General features: G+C 50.4%; 1 protein-coding gene across 4 annotated transcripts in view; it reads right to left on the reverse strand.

Annotated features, from left to right (window-relative positions):
* Window positions 1-16,447, reverse strand: part of LOC140394759 (disco-interacting protein 2 homolog A-like) — a 372,914-nt gene that overhangs the window by 208,756 nt on the left and 147,711 nt on the right. The window lies entirely within an intron of this gene.

The following is a 16,447-nucleotide window of genomic DNA, read 5'->3' on the forward strand; positions in this document are numbered from 1 at the left end:
GTCAGTTTTGGATACGCCCAAAACATGCGGACGTGATTCACAAATCCCCCCTACTGCCCACACCTGTGTTCCACTCCCGCAAAGAACCGGCTTATCCTCGCCATGTGTGCCTATGCACCACGTTAAACTGGATGAGGCTCAACCCTGCACATGATGAGGACATGTTCACTCTCTGTAAGGCCCCTACCCACGTCCTGGCCCGCACCTCCCCTTCCAGCTCCTCCTCCCATTTGCACTTCATCTCCTCCACCGGGGCATCCTCCCTCCCCATCAATTACTTGTAGATATCCAACACCCTCCCCTCCCCTATATCGTCCTCCGACAACAACGTGTCCTGCAACACCGGAGGCAGCAGCCCCAGGAAGAACAGCACCTTTTCCCCCCACAAAATCTCTCATCTGCAGGTACCTAAAGCTGCTCCCCTTAGGCACCTAAAGCTGCTCCCCTTAGGCAAATTGTACAATTCCTCCAACTCCTCCATCCCCACAAACCTGGCCCCTGGAACAAGTCCCTAAAGTACTCTATCCCCACTTGCCGCCAACCCCAGAACCTCTCATCCATGGTTCTATGGTTGTCACACATTGGTGCCCACAACGACATGCCCTCCAGCCCAAAATGTTTCCTGCACTGGTTCCACACTCATTACTGACAAAATTATGTTGGGCTTTACGTGTAAAATATAACTTCAAAAAAAGGTTCCACACTCGTAACGCTGAAACCACCCACCGGGCTCACAGAGTACCTCACCAATGCAATGTTCGCTGCCCAATAATAATTTATCAAATTTGACAATGCCACCCTCCACCAGGAACACCCAGCTCACATGCGGGTCTTCCGACACAAACCCTCAAATTATCCCGTCAGCCTTCCTGAAAAAGGTTACTTCGGGACAAAGAAAGAGAGGTTCTGGAACATGAACAAGAACGTAGGCAAAGGGCGGCACAGTGGTTAGCCACTGCTGCCTCACAGGAGGACACAGCTTCTAGCCCAGCCATGGGTCAATGTCCGTGTGGAGTTTTTACATTCTCCTCGTTCTCACCCCCACAATCTAAAGCTGTGCAGACTAGGTTGATTGGCCACGCTAAATTGCCCCTTAATGTGGGGGAGGGGAGGGGGGGGGGGCGGGGGGGAGGGGAAGAGAGAGGAATATTGATCGGGAATACCTCGCTCTTCCCCATGTTCAATTTGTATCCCAAAAACCAGCCAAATTCCTCAAAATCTCCATAAACCCGCCAATGCTGCCCACTGGGTCAGAGATATATAAAAAATCGCCCGTATGGAGCGTGACTCAATGCATCTTCCTCCCGTTCAATACTTTGACATCCTAGATGCCATTGGCAATGGCTCCATCGCCAAGGCGAAAAGTAACGGGGAGAGTGGGTACGATGTGTAACCAAAGTACCCCAAATGCATTTGGTTTGTCCGAACGCTCGCCAGCAGTGCCCTATACAACAACCGAACCCAATACAAATCCCTGCCCAAATTCGAACCACCCCAACACCTCCAAAGTATATGTCCACTCCACCCGATCAAGGGCCTTCTCCGCGTCCATTGCCACCACTACTTCAACGCCCTGCTCTTCCAAGGGCATCATTATTACATTAAGCAGCCTGCACACATGAACCAACAATGGCCTTCCCTTCACAAATTCTGTCTGGTCCACCCCTATCACACACTACTCTTTTCGTGATGCCAGCACCTTCGCACCAACGTTCAGCAGCAGGTGGTCCGACCCACACTGCTCCAAGCCCTTATCTTTCTTTTTTTAATAAATTTAGATTACCCAATTCTTTTTTTTTTCAATTAACGGGCAATTTAGCGTGGCCAATCCACCTACCCTGCACATCTTTGGGTTGCAGGGGTGAGACCCACACAGACACCGGGAGAATGTGCAAACTCCACACGGAGTGACCCAGGGCTGGGATCGAACATGGTTCCTCGGTGCCTGTGATGCAGCAGTACTAACCAATGTGTGTGTGTGTGTGTGTGTGTGTGTGTGTGTGTGTGTGTGTGGGGGGGGGGGGGGGGGGAGGGCTCTCCCCTCTCCCTCATCTCATTGTACATCCTCACCAACAATAGCCCCAGCACCACACCAAATTTCTTATAAAACTCTACCCGGGGCCTTCCTGCCTGCATCACACCCATGCCGTCCATCACCTCCCTCAAGCCAATCGGGGCCTCCATTCACTCCACCCTCTTTCCCTCCACCTTGGGGAACTCTTACCCATCCAGGATCTGCCGCATCCCCTCCTTCCCCAGACCTCCGGGCTTCATATGCCCCATTCACTCCTTCCGGATCCGTCACCACCTTACCTCTCTTGTCCCTCATCCTCCCAATCTCCCTCACCGCTATATGCTTCCTCAACCGTTGGGCCAGCATCATGTTCGCCTTTGCCCCATACTCACACACTGCTCCTCTGACCCTCAGCAACTGCCCCACTGTCTTCCCCGTGGACACTAACCCAAACTCCATCTGGAGCCTCTGCCTCTCCTTTAACCCCTCCTCCGGCACCACCAAGTACCTCTGACCTACCCTCAGAATCCCCTCTACCAGCCTCGCCCTCGCCTCACATTCCACCCTCTCCCAATGCGTCAGGATCAAAATAAATTCCCTCCCTAACTACCGGCCTAAGTGTTTCCCAGTGTGGTGGGCTCCCTGCCCCTTCCCTGTCGATCACCCTTTCTAAGCCAGCCTGCGCCACGCGCCCCTCCAGGCCTGCCCTTAGATGTCTGCTTCCATCTCTCCCTTCCCAACTGCGCCACACCAACCACACCCATGTCAGCAACCCCCCTCCCCACATTCCCAACAACCAAACAAAGAACCAATACAATGCCCTCCCCTCTGGCAACCCTCCACTTCAATCCTGTTAAGTAGCACGACCTCCTAGCATGGTGGCCACGCCCAGGGTCTCTGCCTTCCCCCCTCACCCTCCCATCCCACCACGCCCCCCAACCCTCCCAACCACCAACAAAGAGAAACGAAAGTCACACTCACCATCACCGCTGCCCCATCGTACACCTATCCCAAATTACCTACCCAGTGTGCCCCACAGTTTTCACAAAACCCCTGTCCAAAGTTCAATGTCCTCACACTCTTCCCCGTCCATGGTCTCTCAAAGGTCCAGCGCCTCCTCCGGCAAGTCAAAATAAAATTCCTGTTTTTGATGCGTCACCCACAAGCAGGCAGGGTCGAAAACACCGAACTTTGCCCCCTTATTGTAGAGGGCTGTCTTTATCCGATTGTACCCGGCCCTCCGCCAAGCCAGCTCCGCGCCCAGATCTTGTTAGATTGGCAGCTCACTCCCCTCCCAGGTGCATTTTGTGGTCTGTCTTGCCCTCCTTGGGATCTTTATCCAGGAACCAATGCAGCCTCACCACCATCACTCCCAGTGGTTCCCCCACCTGCAGCCTCATCCTCAGTGCATGCGATCCACCTCGAGGGGCCGGTCAAAGGTCCCCTCCTCCATCAACTTCTTCAGAAAGCTTGCCACAAACGTGGTGGCCTCCGTTCCTTCAATGCTCAAATTCTCAACAATCCTCCAAATCTGCCTCCTGGAGCGGTTCTCCAAGTCCTCCAATTTCTCTCTTAGCCTTTTCTGGCTGCTCATCACCATCCCCATCTCTGCCTCCAGCGAGTTCAGCTGATCCTCATGCTCCATCATCGACTCCTCCACCTGGATCGCCAGGCCCTGAGCCTCCTGCCTCTGCTCCACCCGTTCGATCGCGCCCTAAGTGGCTCCACCACCTTGGCCAAATCCTCAAAGGCCTCTGCTGGAATTTGCCATTTAAAAACTCCACCAGCTGTTCCATCGACCACTGGGAGGGCAGCGCTGCCCCCTTGCCCTGCGCCATCTTCACCTGTATCGCACCACAAAAACCTTCCTGCTTCAGCTGCTCCCTCTTCCTCATGGCACTTCCTGTCCGCTGATCCATACACCGACCTCACCAGAGGAGCATTACCTTCCCTGGGCACTCATACACATTTTGCCCTCAAATGTCTCAACATTCGGGTGGGGAAGAACCGAAAAAATACACCCTGAGCAGGAGCCACCAAATGTGCAATCACTCAGTCCATGGTTGCCATTGGAAGTCTGTCTATGGCCTTTTAACCCCTACAAACGAGCACCAAAGATACCCATAATCCCCCAGTTTACCCCCCCCCCCCCCCCCCCCCCCCGCCATCGACCACACTGCCAAACAGGACGGGAAAGAACCAACCACCCAGCCGAAAATGCAGTAGAGGGGAGGGGAGGGAAACCTCAGCGTCTGAGCAGAGAACTTCACAGGGCTGACCCTGCAGAGCTCCGAGTGCAGGCCCAGGCGCTGATGGGACAAATGGACAAGTATTGACTCTGACCAATTATTACAGATGCACCATAGAAAGCATCCTATCTGGCTGCATCACAGCCTGGTATGGCAACTGCTCGGCCCAAGACCGTAAAAAGCTAGAGTCGTTTACACCGCCCAGTCCATCACACAAACCCGTCTCCCATTCCATTGACTCTGCCTACACCTCCCGCTGCCTGGGGAAAGCGGGCATCATAGTCAAAGACCCCTCCCACCCAGCTTACTCACTCTTCCAACTTCTTCCATCGGGCAGGAGATACAGAAGTCTGAGAACACGCACTCAGGTTCAAAAACAGCTTCTTCCCCACTGTCACCAGACGCCTGAATGACCCTCTTATGGACTAATCTGATCTTTTCACACATTTTCTCTACTGAGTAGTACTGCACTCCGTATGCTTCACCGAATGTCTATGTATTTACATGGGGTATTTATGTATGTCCTATGTTTTTTCAACTGTCTGTCTGGACTGCACACAGAACAATACTTTTCACTGGTTCACGTGATAATAAATCCAATCCAATCATCACCTCCGAGCTCCAGAGACATAGAGAGGAAATGAGAAAAGACCACCTGGCAGCGGACGAGATGGCAGTGGAAGCGGCACCGGCCCCCATGAGGGAGACAATGAAAAATATGGAGCAGAGGCTAGAGGCCCAGGAGACAACGACAAGGGATCTAAAAAAAGCCATCATGGACCAAGGGGACCGGTAGTGAGCCTGGTCAGAACCCAGGAGAGGCTGAAAAACAAAACCGATGACCAGGAGAACCGATCGTGTCGGCAGAACATGAGAAACACGAGGCTGCCGGGCGGAATGGAAGGCAGATACCCCACAGAATATGTAGCAGCGATGCTCGGGAAGGTGGTCGTTGGGGGGCTTTGCTAAGCCCCCAGACATAGACTGCGCCAAAAGGTCACTTCGGCAGTGGCCCAGGGCGGTGGAACCACCGCGGGCGATAATCTTGCGGCTTCACAGGTACCAAGACAAAGAGTGGATCCAGAGGTGGGCAAAGAGGAAGGACATTCGATACTCATGTGCCAGGATATTGGTGCTGACTTGGCCAAACACCGGGTAGAATTCAACGTGCCAAATCTACGCTGTACAAAGGTGGGGTGTGGTTCGGTAGTCTCTGCTCTGCGTAACTATGGGTCACATATCATGGTAAAGAACATTACTTTGACAATCAGAATGGGGACAGCTCACCCTGCACGTTCTGGGAGGCACTACAAGCGTTGATTGATGCAAAATTAATGCTTATAGGGATCATTTCTTTTTCATTTTTTGGCCCTTTTCACCCAGGTTTTGGGGAGATTTTTATACAATGGATTGCTGGAAAGGTTGCACCAACCAAAGGATGTCAAAATCCCAGAAAACGTATTCTGGAAGAAAGGCGAGAACGACAGTCTGCTGGCGAGCCCGGTGGGGAGTTCATTGAGACGGGTGAAGCTGAATCGAGAGGGGAGATGGGAAGGCAGTGGTATTCGTATATACCAGGATCGCATGGTGGGCGGCCTTTGGTTGGGTGAAGGTGGCATTGCATAAAAGCAACTTGGGTTTTGGGGCGGTCTACCCGGCGAAGCCGAGGGCCACACAACTCCAGGCACTACTACTTTGAGACAGTGGAGGAGGTGGAGGCGAGTTTGGATTTGAATACAGTGCGTGGTCCGACGGTGGATAGGTCCACGTCACGTTCACTGACACCCCCAGGGCGGGGCTGCTGGCTGGTGTGAGGAAAGCAGAATAGTCAGTGATTGTTCTCTCAGACCTGGTAGGCACAGTAGCACAGTGGTTAGCACTGTAGCTTCACAGCGCCAGGGTCCCAGGCAGGGTCCCAGGTTCGATTCCCAGCTTGGATCATTGTCTGTGGGAAGTCTACAATCTACACGTTTCATAGAATTTACAGTGCAGAAGGAGGCCATTCGGCCCATCGTGCCTGCACCGGCTCTTGCAAAGAGCACCCTACCCAAGGTCAACACCTCCACCCTATCTCCATAACCCAGTAACCCCACCCAACACTAAGGGCAATTTTGGACACTAAGGGCAATTTATCATGGCCAATCCACCTAGCCTGCACATCTTTGGACTGTGGGAGGAAACCGGAGCGCCCGGAGGAAACCCACGCACACACGGGGAGGATGTGCAGACTCCGCACAGACAGTGATCCAAGCCGGAATCGAACCTGGGACCCTGGAGCTGTGAAGCTATTGTGCTATCCACAATGCTACCGTGCTACCCTTGTCTGCATGGGTTTCTTTCAGGTGCTCCGGTTTCCTCTCAAGTCCCGAAAGACGTGCTGTTAGGTAATTTGGACATTCTGAATTCTCCCTCTGTGTACCCAAACAGGTGCCAGAGTGTGGCGACTAGGGGCTTTTCATAGTAACTTCATTGCAGTGTTAATGTAAGCCTACTTGTGATAATGAAGATTATTATTATATGTGGTCCTGAAGAAGGAGCTGGAGCAGTGGCCTGCGTGGAGGCTGGATGTGGGGCTGTTGGCGGACCCAAACCTTTGTGCAAAAATGGGAAAGGTGATTGAGGTTTCGCAGTCAGTGGTGTGGGAGGCGTTGATGGCGGTAATGAGGTGTGAGATCATCTTGCTTAAGGCTCAGGTGAACAGGGAGGCAAGAGGGGATGCGGCAGCATCTGGTTGAGGAAATTCTGGACTGGATGGAGACTGTGGAGGATCTTACTCCAGATCTTCTGGTGAGGAGAATGGAATTACAGGCAAGGTTTGACCTTCTGTCCACAGGAATTCTTCATTTTGAATTAACTACAGAATTATCTTTCAAAATAATTTATGGATTCTATTTCGAGCATTAAATTGCACATTGCAATCATCCTTCACATTTTTTTAACCTCAATTGCTTTTGTGATTGCCTCAAATTTGTGACCTCTCATTATTTGATACGCCAGTGGAAACAGTTTGTCACGATTTTCCAGTCTGCAAGCTGATGACAGTTCTACACGGGTTTCCCTATCACCTGCCTCCAATTAAAACACCAGCAAGATCACAAATCGTCCTCATCCAGGTACGGCACGGCGGCACAGTGGTTAGCACTGTGGTTCAATTCCAGCCTTGGGACACTGTCTGCGCGGAGTCTGCACGTTTCCCCATATCTGCATGGGTTTCCTCTGGTTCCCTCCCACAGTCCAAAGATGCGCAGGTTAGGAGGATTGGCCATGCTGAACAACCCCTTAGTGGCTAAAAAGGTTAGGTGGGATAGGGTGGGGATGTGGGCCTAGGTAGGCTGCTCTTTCAGAGAATCGGTGGTGGCTCGATGGGCCGAATGGCCTCCTTCTGCATTGTAGGGATTTGTGGCGATCAATGTCTCGCGAAGCACTGCGAAAAATACTCCATGGCCTTGCCTCTTCTCATGTCACCTCCCCAATCTGCTCTTTAGACTACTGACTTATGAATGCATGCCCACCTTTGACCCAGTGTTTGCAGCCATGCCTTCAGATACTCGAGTCTTACTCTTCATAAATCCCTACTAGCTTATAGCGAACTTTTACCTCCAGTTTTGGATTGGGATCCATTTTTCCCTTGCGCCTCTGCAAACCACTGTGGACATCTTTCCACACAATGAGCTAGAGTTTACGGTCAGCAATGAACCAACTGAGCTCACCACTAACCTCAAAGAATGTTGCCCACAAAGATCCACAATCTCTGCTGCAGACTTCCCCTTTCCCACTGGCAGGTCAAACTCTGCACCAAGTCAATTGATGACTTGGGAGGCAGCAACTATATCAGAAAACAGGTTAAGCAGCCAATCACACGGAAGTATTCTCACAGACAGCATTCAAAGCACTTCATCCTTCATTGTTAATTTTCAGAAAGGCAAATAAATTATTTCTTTTAAGCAGAAGCCAAAATAACAATATAAACAATTTTTTAAAAATTAAAACGTGGAATTACCAGAATGAAGAAAAGCGACATTCCACAAACATAAAATAATTTTTCTAGGGATGGAGGGTATTCAACACTAATTATGAAGTTAATATGCCATTAAAACGGTTACATACTCGTTCAACAAAGTGCAAGTTTAACAAACATTTTTACAGCGAGTGCGAAAGTGGAAGTTCGAACCATCGAAAAGATATGGTGCAGAAAGAGGCTATTCAGCCCATCGTGTCTGCGCCACCAAAACTAGCCACTCATTTTTTAAAAATATATAAATTTAGTGTAACCAATTCATTTTTTTCTAATTAAGGGGCAATTTAGCATGCTCAATTCACCTATCTTGCACATCTTTGGGTTGTGGGGGCGAAACCCACGCAAACACGGGGAGAATATGCAAACTCCACACGGACAGTGACTAGAGCCATAATCGAACCTGGGACCTCGGCGCTGTGAGGCAGCAGGGCTAACCCACTGCGCCACCGTGCTGCCCTAGCCACTCATTTTAATCCCACTTTCTAGCCCCTGGTCCGAAGCCTTGCTGCTTACAGCACTTCAAGTGCAGATCCAGTAACTTTTAAATGAGTTGAACGATTCGGCCTCAACCGTCAATTTGAGCAGTGCATTCCAGGTGCCCACCACCCTCAAAGTGCAAAGGTTTTTCTCATATCCCCTCTAATCCTTCAACCAATCACCTTAAATTCATGCCCCTTGACAATTGACGCCTCAGCTCGGGGAAATGGGGCCGGGATTCTCCCCTACCCTGCGGGACCCGGCGGGAACCACTCCGGCGTCGGGCCGTCCCAAAGGTGCGGATTCTCCGCACCTTTAGGGGCCAAGCCCTCACCTTGAGGGGCTAGTCCCGCACCAGAGTGGTTGGCGAGCCGGCGGGAAAGGCCTTTGGCGCCACGCCAGCCGGGACGACATCCGTGCGCATGCGCGGGAGGGGGTCACATCCGCCTCGGCCATCGTGGAGGCTATGGCCGAGGCGGAAGAAAAAGAGTGCCCCCACAGCACAGGCCTGCCCGCGGATTGGTGGGCCCCGATCGCGGGCCAGGGCACCGTGGGGGCATCCCCCGGGGCCAGATAACCCCGTGCCCCCCCCCAGGACCCCGCCTGTGCTGCCAGTCCCGCCGGTAAGGTAGGTGGTTTGATTCACGCTGGCGGGACTGGCATGACAGCAGTGGGACTTCGGCCCATAGCGGGCCGTAGAATCGCCCGGGGGGGGTGCCGACCGGCGCGACGCGATTCCCGCCCCCGCCAAATTTCCTGTGCCGGAGAATTCGGCGGGGGCGGGATCCACGCCTCCCCCCGGCGATTCTCCTACCTGGCGGGGAGTCGGAGAATCCCGCCCCAGGTCTTTCCTTTCTAGCCTCTTTAGGCCCCTCAGAATTTTGTACATCTCAATTAGGTCACTCCTCAGTTCCTCCGTTCTAAAGAAAACAACCCTAGCCGATCCAAGCATGCCTCATAGCAGCAATTTCAAGCCCTGACATTTTTGTAAATCTCCTCTGCACTCTCTGCAGAGCAATCATGTCCTTTCTGTAATGTGATCAGAACTGTACACACAATTCCTGCTGTGTCCTAATCAATGTTTCATACAGTTCCATCCCTGCTTTTGTATAACAAAGAACAATACAGCACAGGAACAGACCCTTCGGCCCTCCAAGCATGTACTAATCACAATACCACCCTTGGCCAAAAACCTCAGCACTTCCTAGTGCCGTATCCCTCTGTACCCATCCTATCCATGTATTTGTCAAGATGCCTTTTGAACACCGTGAATGTATCTGCTTCCATAACCTCCCCTGGCAGCGCGTTCCAGGCACTCACCACCCTCTGTGTAAAAAAACCTGCCTCGCACATCTCCTCTAAACTTTGCCCCATGGACCTTAAACCTATGCCCCCTGGTGACTGACCCCTCCACCCTGGGAAAGAGTTCCTGCCCATTCACTCCATCCATGCCCCTCATAACCTTGTAGACCTCTATCAGGTCGCCCTTCAACCTCCATCATTTCAATGAAAACAGTCCGAGTCTATTCAGCCTCTCCACATAGCTAATACCCTCCAGACCAGGCAACATCCTGGTTAACCGTCTCTGCACCCTCTCCAAAGCCTCCACATCCTTCTGGGAGCGTGGCGAACAGAATTGTGCTCAATATTCCAAGTGCCACCGTGCCAAGGTTCTATACAACTGTAGCAGGACTTGCCAGTTTTTATACTCGATACCTTGTCCAATGAAGCAAACATTCCAAATGCTTTCTTGACTACCTTGTCCACTTGTGTTGCCACTTTCAAAGATCTGTGGACCTGTATTCCCAGATCTCTGTAATTTTCTATATTCCTAAGAGTTTTGCCATTTACTGTATATTTCCCCTCTATATTAGACCTACCAGAATGCATTGCCTCACATTTGTCCGGATTAAACTCCATTTGCCATTTTTCTGTCCAAGTCTCCAACCTTTCTATGCCTTGCTGTATCCTCTGGCAATCCTCAACAGTATCTGCCACTCCACCAACCTTGGGTGTCATCCGTGAACTTACTAATCAGACCAGCTACATTTTCCTCCAAATGGTTTACGTATATTACAAACAACAGAGGCCCCAGCACAGATCCCTGTGGAACACCACTAGCCACAGCCTTCCATTCAGAAATACACCCTTCTACTGCTACCCTCTGCCTTCTGTGACCGAGCCAGTTCTGCATCCATCTTACCACCTCACCTCTAGTCCCATGTGACTTCACCTTTTGTGCCAGTCACCTTTTGTGCCAGTCTGCCATGAGGCACCTTGTCAAAGGCTTTACTGAAGTCCATGTAAACAACATCCACCACCCTCCGCTCATCAATCATCTTTGTCACCTCCTCAAAAAACTCGATCAAGTTAGTGAAGCACGACCTCCCCTTCACAAAACCATGCTGTCTATCGCTAATGATTCCAGCATGGTGACTCAGTGGTGAGCACTGCTGCCTCACGCTGCCACGGTCCCAGGTTCAACCCTGGCTCTGGGGTCACTGTCTGTGTGGAGTTTGCACATTTGCCCATTGTTTGCGTGGGTTTCGCCCCCACAACCCAAAGATGTGCGGGCTAGGTGGATTACCCATGCTAAATGTCCTGATTGTAAAAAATGAATTGGGTACTCTAAATTTATATTTTTAAAAAATCTATGCTTTCTTTACCACCTTATCCACCGGTCCTACCACCTTCAGGGACCACTGGACAGGCACTCAAAGGTCTCTCGATTCTAGTACCTCTCTCAATATCCTGAGTATTTATTGAGTATTCCCTGGCTTTGTTTGCCATCCCCAAATGCACTGCCTCATAGTTCTCTGGATTGAATTCCATTGTCACTTTTCTCAACCAAACCATTGATATAATTCTGCGGACAACAGCTACCCTCTTCACCATCAACTACACTGCAAATTTTTATGTCACCTAAAAATTCCCGATCATGGCTTCTATGTTTAAATCTAAATCATTAATATGTAGAACAAATAGTAAGGGTCCAAAACAGAGCCCTGTGGAATGCCACTGGAAATTGCTTTCCATTCACAAATCCATCCATCAACCATTACCCTTTGTTTCCAGTCACTGAGCCAATTTTGGATCCAACTTGCCACATTTCCCTGAATCCCATGGGATTTCACTTTTCTGACTTGTCTGCCATGCGGGACCTTGTCAAACGCTTGACTAAAGTCCATGTGCACAACATCTACTACGTTACCCTCATCAATCCTCCTCGTTCTTTCCTCAAAAAATTCAATTCAGTAAGACATGTTCTCCCCTAACAAAACCATGCTGACTATCCCGGATCAGCCCATGCCTTTTGAAGTGACGGTTTATACCTCTCTCAAATGGATTCCAAATATTTGCCCGTCAACGAAGTCAGCCTATAATGGCCTATCCCTCACTCACCTTTGGAAACAATGGTACAATGTTCGCAGACCTCCAATCCTCTGGTACCTAATAATAATAATCACTTGTCACAAGTAGGCTTCAATGAAGTTACTGTGAAAAGCCCCTAGTCGCCACATTCCGGCGCCTGTTCGGGGAGGCTGGAACGGGAATAGAACCCGCGCTGCTGGTCTTGTTTTATATTACAAGCCAGCTGTCTTAGCCCACTGTGCTAAACCAGCCCTCATCTGTATAGAGTGAGGATTCTGTGATACAAACCATCTGATCCTGGTTATTTAACCAACTTCGAGGATGTCCCTCTCGTACTTCCTCTCCCATTAAGTTTACAGAAACTTATAGCCAAGTTCCGCACACATGAGTGCGGCCTCAACCGGGACCTGGGATTCATGTCACATTACATTCATCCCCCACCATCTGGCCTGCGAAATCCTACCAACTGTCCTGGCTTGATGTAATTCACACCTCTTTAACCTGGGGTTACCCCATCTCTGGATCTGTAAAGATTTAATCACCTGCTAATGCTCGCATTCCAAGCATTGTTTGGCATCTTTGAATTTGTCTATATATGTGTTTCTGGAACATACCTCTTCATTCACCTGAGGAAGGAGCAGCGCTCCGAAAGCTAGTGACATCGAAACAAACCTGTTGGACTTTAACCTGGTGTTGTTAGACCTCGTATTAAGTTTATTGTATCTAACATTTCACACTCCTCTTTTTTTTAAAAAAATATTTTTTATTCTCCTCCTTTTTCACATTTTCTCCCAAATTTACACTCACCAACAACAAACAATAATCAGTAACAAATATGTCAATCTCCATATCAATAACAACGATCCCATCCTCCCACCAAACCCCAAACATTAGCCCGCATGTTCACATAAACAAATGACAAAAAGGAATCAGGAATCACCCATAGTCACCATTAACACACACTGCCCCCCTCCCCCCAACCTGCCCCAACTAATGTTCAATGTTATCCAGTTCTTGAAAATGCATAATGAATAATGCACATGAATTGTAGAACCCCTTCATCCTTCCCCTCAGTTCAAACTTAACCTTCACAAGAGACAAGAATTCCAACAGGTCCCCCCGCCACGCCAGGGCACAGGGTGGAGAGGTTGCTCTCCAACCCATCAGGATCCGCCTTCGGGCGATCAACGAGGCGAAGGCTACAACATCTGCCTTCCCACCCATTTCCAACCCTGGCTGGTCCAACACCCCGAATATGGCCTCCCGGGGCCCGGGTCGAGTTTCACGTGCACCACTTTAGAAATTACCCTTAAAACCTCCTTCCAATAATCCTCTAGATTTGGACAGGACCAAAACATATGAACGTGATTAGCGCCCCCCCCCCCCCCCCCCCCCCCCCGCCCCCCACCCCCCACCCCGCAACGTTCACACACATCTTCTACTCCTTCAAAGAATCGGCTCATACTCGCCCTCGTGAGGTGTGCTCTGTATACCACCTTCAGCTGTATCAGCCCCAACCTCGCGCACGAGGTGGAGGCGTTCGCCCTCTGGATCACCTCACACCAGAACCCTCCTCCATATCCTTTCCCAACTCTTCCTCCCACTTTGCTTTGATCCCTTCCAGTGGTGCCTTCTCCTCTTCCAAAATAGCCCTGTAAACCACTGACACTACCCCCTTCTCCAGTTCCCCTGTCGTCAGCACCTCCTCCAGCAATATGGAGGCCAGCTCCACCGGGAAGTTCTGTATTCCCTTTCTGGCAAAATCTCAAACCTGCATGTATCTAAACATTTCCCCCTGCCCCATACTTCGCTTCCAGCTCCTTCAGTCCTGCAAACCGACCCCTAGGAAACAAATCTTTTACTGTCTTAATCCCCTTCTCCTCCCATTTCCGAAAATTTCCATCCTACTTCCCTGGCTCAAATCTGTGGTTCCCCCGAATCGGCATTTCACTTGACCCTGTCCCCAACCCGAAGTGTTGGCGAAACTGCCTCCAAATTCTCAATGAAGCTGTTACTACCGGACTCCCTGAGTATTTCCCCAGGGCCATCGTGAGCGGTGCTGTTGCTAGTGCTTTCATTCCCGACCCCCTGCACAAACTCTCCTCCATTCTGACCCACTGGGAATCAGCCCCTCTGACCCAGCTCCGCACCTTCTCCACATTCGCCGCCCAGTAATAATACATCAGGTTCGGAAGACCCCAACCCTCTGCCTGCCTTCCCCTCTATAGCAGCACCTTTCTAACTCTGGCCACCTTCCCTCCCCATATGAACGACGTAATCCTTCCCTCAATCTCTCTGAAAAAAAGCCTTTGGCAGGAAAATCGGCAGGCATTGGAAAATAAACAGAAATCGCGGCAACACACTCATTTTATCCGCCTGTACCCAACCCGCCAGTGACAGAGGGAGACCATCCCACCTTGCCAGATCAGCTTTCCTCACCAAATTAGAAATGTAATTGCGGAGCCTACCCCCCCCCCCCCACTCCCGGGCAACCTGCACCCCCAGGTACCTAAAGTGAGTCCCTGCCCTAAGGAATGGCAGCCCCCCACCCCTGCTCCCACCCCCGGCCGAGACGCTACAAAATACTCACTCTTGTCTTGATTTAGTTTGTACCCCGAGAAAGACCCAAACACTCGAAGCAGCTCCAATATTCCCCCTATCGACACACTTGGTTCCGACACGTATAACAGCAAGTCATCGGCATATAAGGACACCCTGTGCTCCATCCCCTCCCACCCACCCCGCACTATTCCTTTCCTTTCCCATAACAGCCTCCCCGAACAGGCGCCGGAATGTGGCGACTAGGGGCTTTTCACAGTAACTTCATTGAAGCCCACTTGTGACAATAAGCGATTTTCATTTCATTTCATTTTCATACCCCCGAACTTCTTAATGCGATGGCCAACGGCTCAATCGCGAGTGCAAACAGCAGGGGGGACAAAGGACATCCCTGCCAAGTCCCACGGTGGAGAGAAAAGTATCTCAAGCTGATGTTGTTTGTGCAGACACTCGCCCTCGGCTCCTTATATAGTAGCTTTACCCAGTTCACAAATCTTGGTCTAATCCCAAACCGCTCCAGAACTGCCATCAAGTACCCCCATTCTACCCAGTCAAACGCCTTCTCAGCGCCCAGTGCCACAACCACCTCTGCTTCCTTCCCCTCTGCCGGTGCCATAACCACGTTCAATACCCTTCTAACGTTTGAAAAGAACTGCCTCCCTCTCACGAACCCAGTCTGATCGTCACCTATCACCTTCGGGAGGCACTCCTCCAGCCTACCCGGCAGTATGTTCGCCAATACTTTTGCGTCCACATTCAGAAGCGATATGGGCCTATACGACTCACACTCTGTCGGATCCTTATTTTTTTTTTAACAACAGGGAAATCGATCACACTCCTCTTCAACGAGAATGTCTGTGTCATGCCTCTTCTTGAAAGACAGAGACAAAGTATTCACAGAAATCTACCCACATCTTCAGCATCAATGCACAAGTTACATCTTTGATGGGCCCTACCCTTCCCTTAGATATTTTCTTGTTCTTAATGTGCTAAACCATCAGTGGCCCAAGAAATGGCTGATGAAATTCAACGTGGGCAAGTGCGAGGTCTTGCACTTTGGAAAAAAGAATAGAGGCATGGACTATTTTCTAAACGGTGACAAAATTCATAATGCTGAAGTGCAAAGGGACTTGGGAGTCCTAGTCCAGGATTCTCTGAAGGTAAACTTGCAGGTTGAGTCCGTAATTAAGAAAGCAAATGCAATGTTGTCATTCATCTCAAGAGTCTTGGAATATAAAAGCAGGGATGTACTTCTGAAGCTTTATAAAGCATTAGTTAGGCCCCATTTAGAATACTGTGAGCAATTTTGGGCCCCACACCTCAGGAAGGACATACTGGCACTGGAGCGGGTCCAGCGGAGATTCACACGGATGATCCCATGAATGGTAGGCCTAGCATACGATGAACGTCTGAGGATCCTAGGATTATATTCATTGGAGTTTAGGAGGTTGAGGGGAGATCTAATAGAAACTTACAAGATAATGAATGGCTTAGATAGGGTGGACGTAGGGAAGTTGTTTCCATTTGCAGGGGAGACTAGGACCCGGGGGCACAGCCTTAGAATAAAAGGGAGTCACTTTAGAACAGAGATGAGGAGAAATTTCTTCAGCCAGAGAGTGGTGGGTCTGTGGAATTCATTGCCACAGAGGGCAGTGGAGGCCGGGACGTTGAGTGTCTTTAAGACAGAAGTTGATAAATTCTTGATTTCTCGAGGAATTAAGGGCTATGGAGAGAGAGCGGGTAAATGGAGTTGAAATC

This window comes from Scyliorhinus torazame, chromosome 2 (genome assembly GCF_047496885.1).
Source record: "Scyliorhinus torazame isolate Kashiwa2021f chromosome 2, sScyTor2.1, whole genome shotgun sequence".
NCBI lineage: Eukaryota > Metazoa > Chordata > Chondrichthyes > Carcharhiniformes > Scyliorhinidae > Scyliorhinus > Scyliorhinus torazame.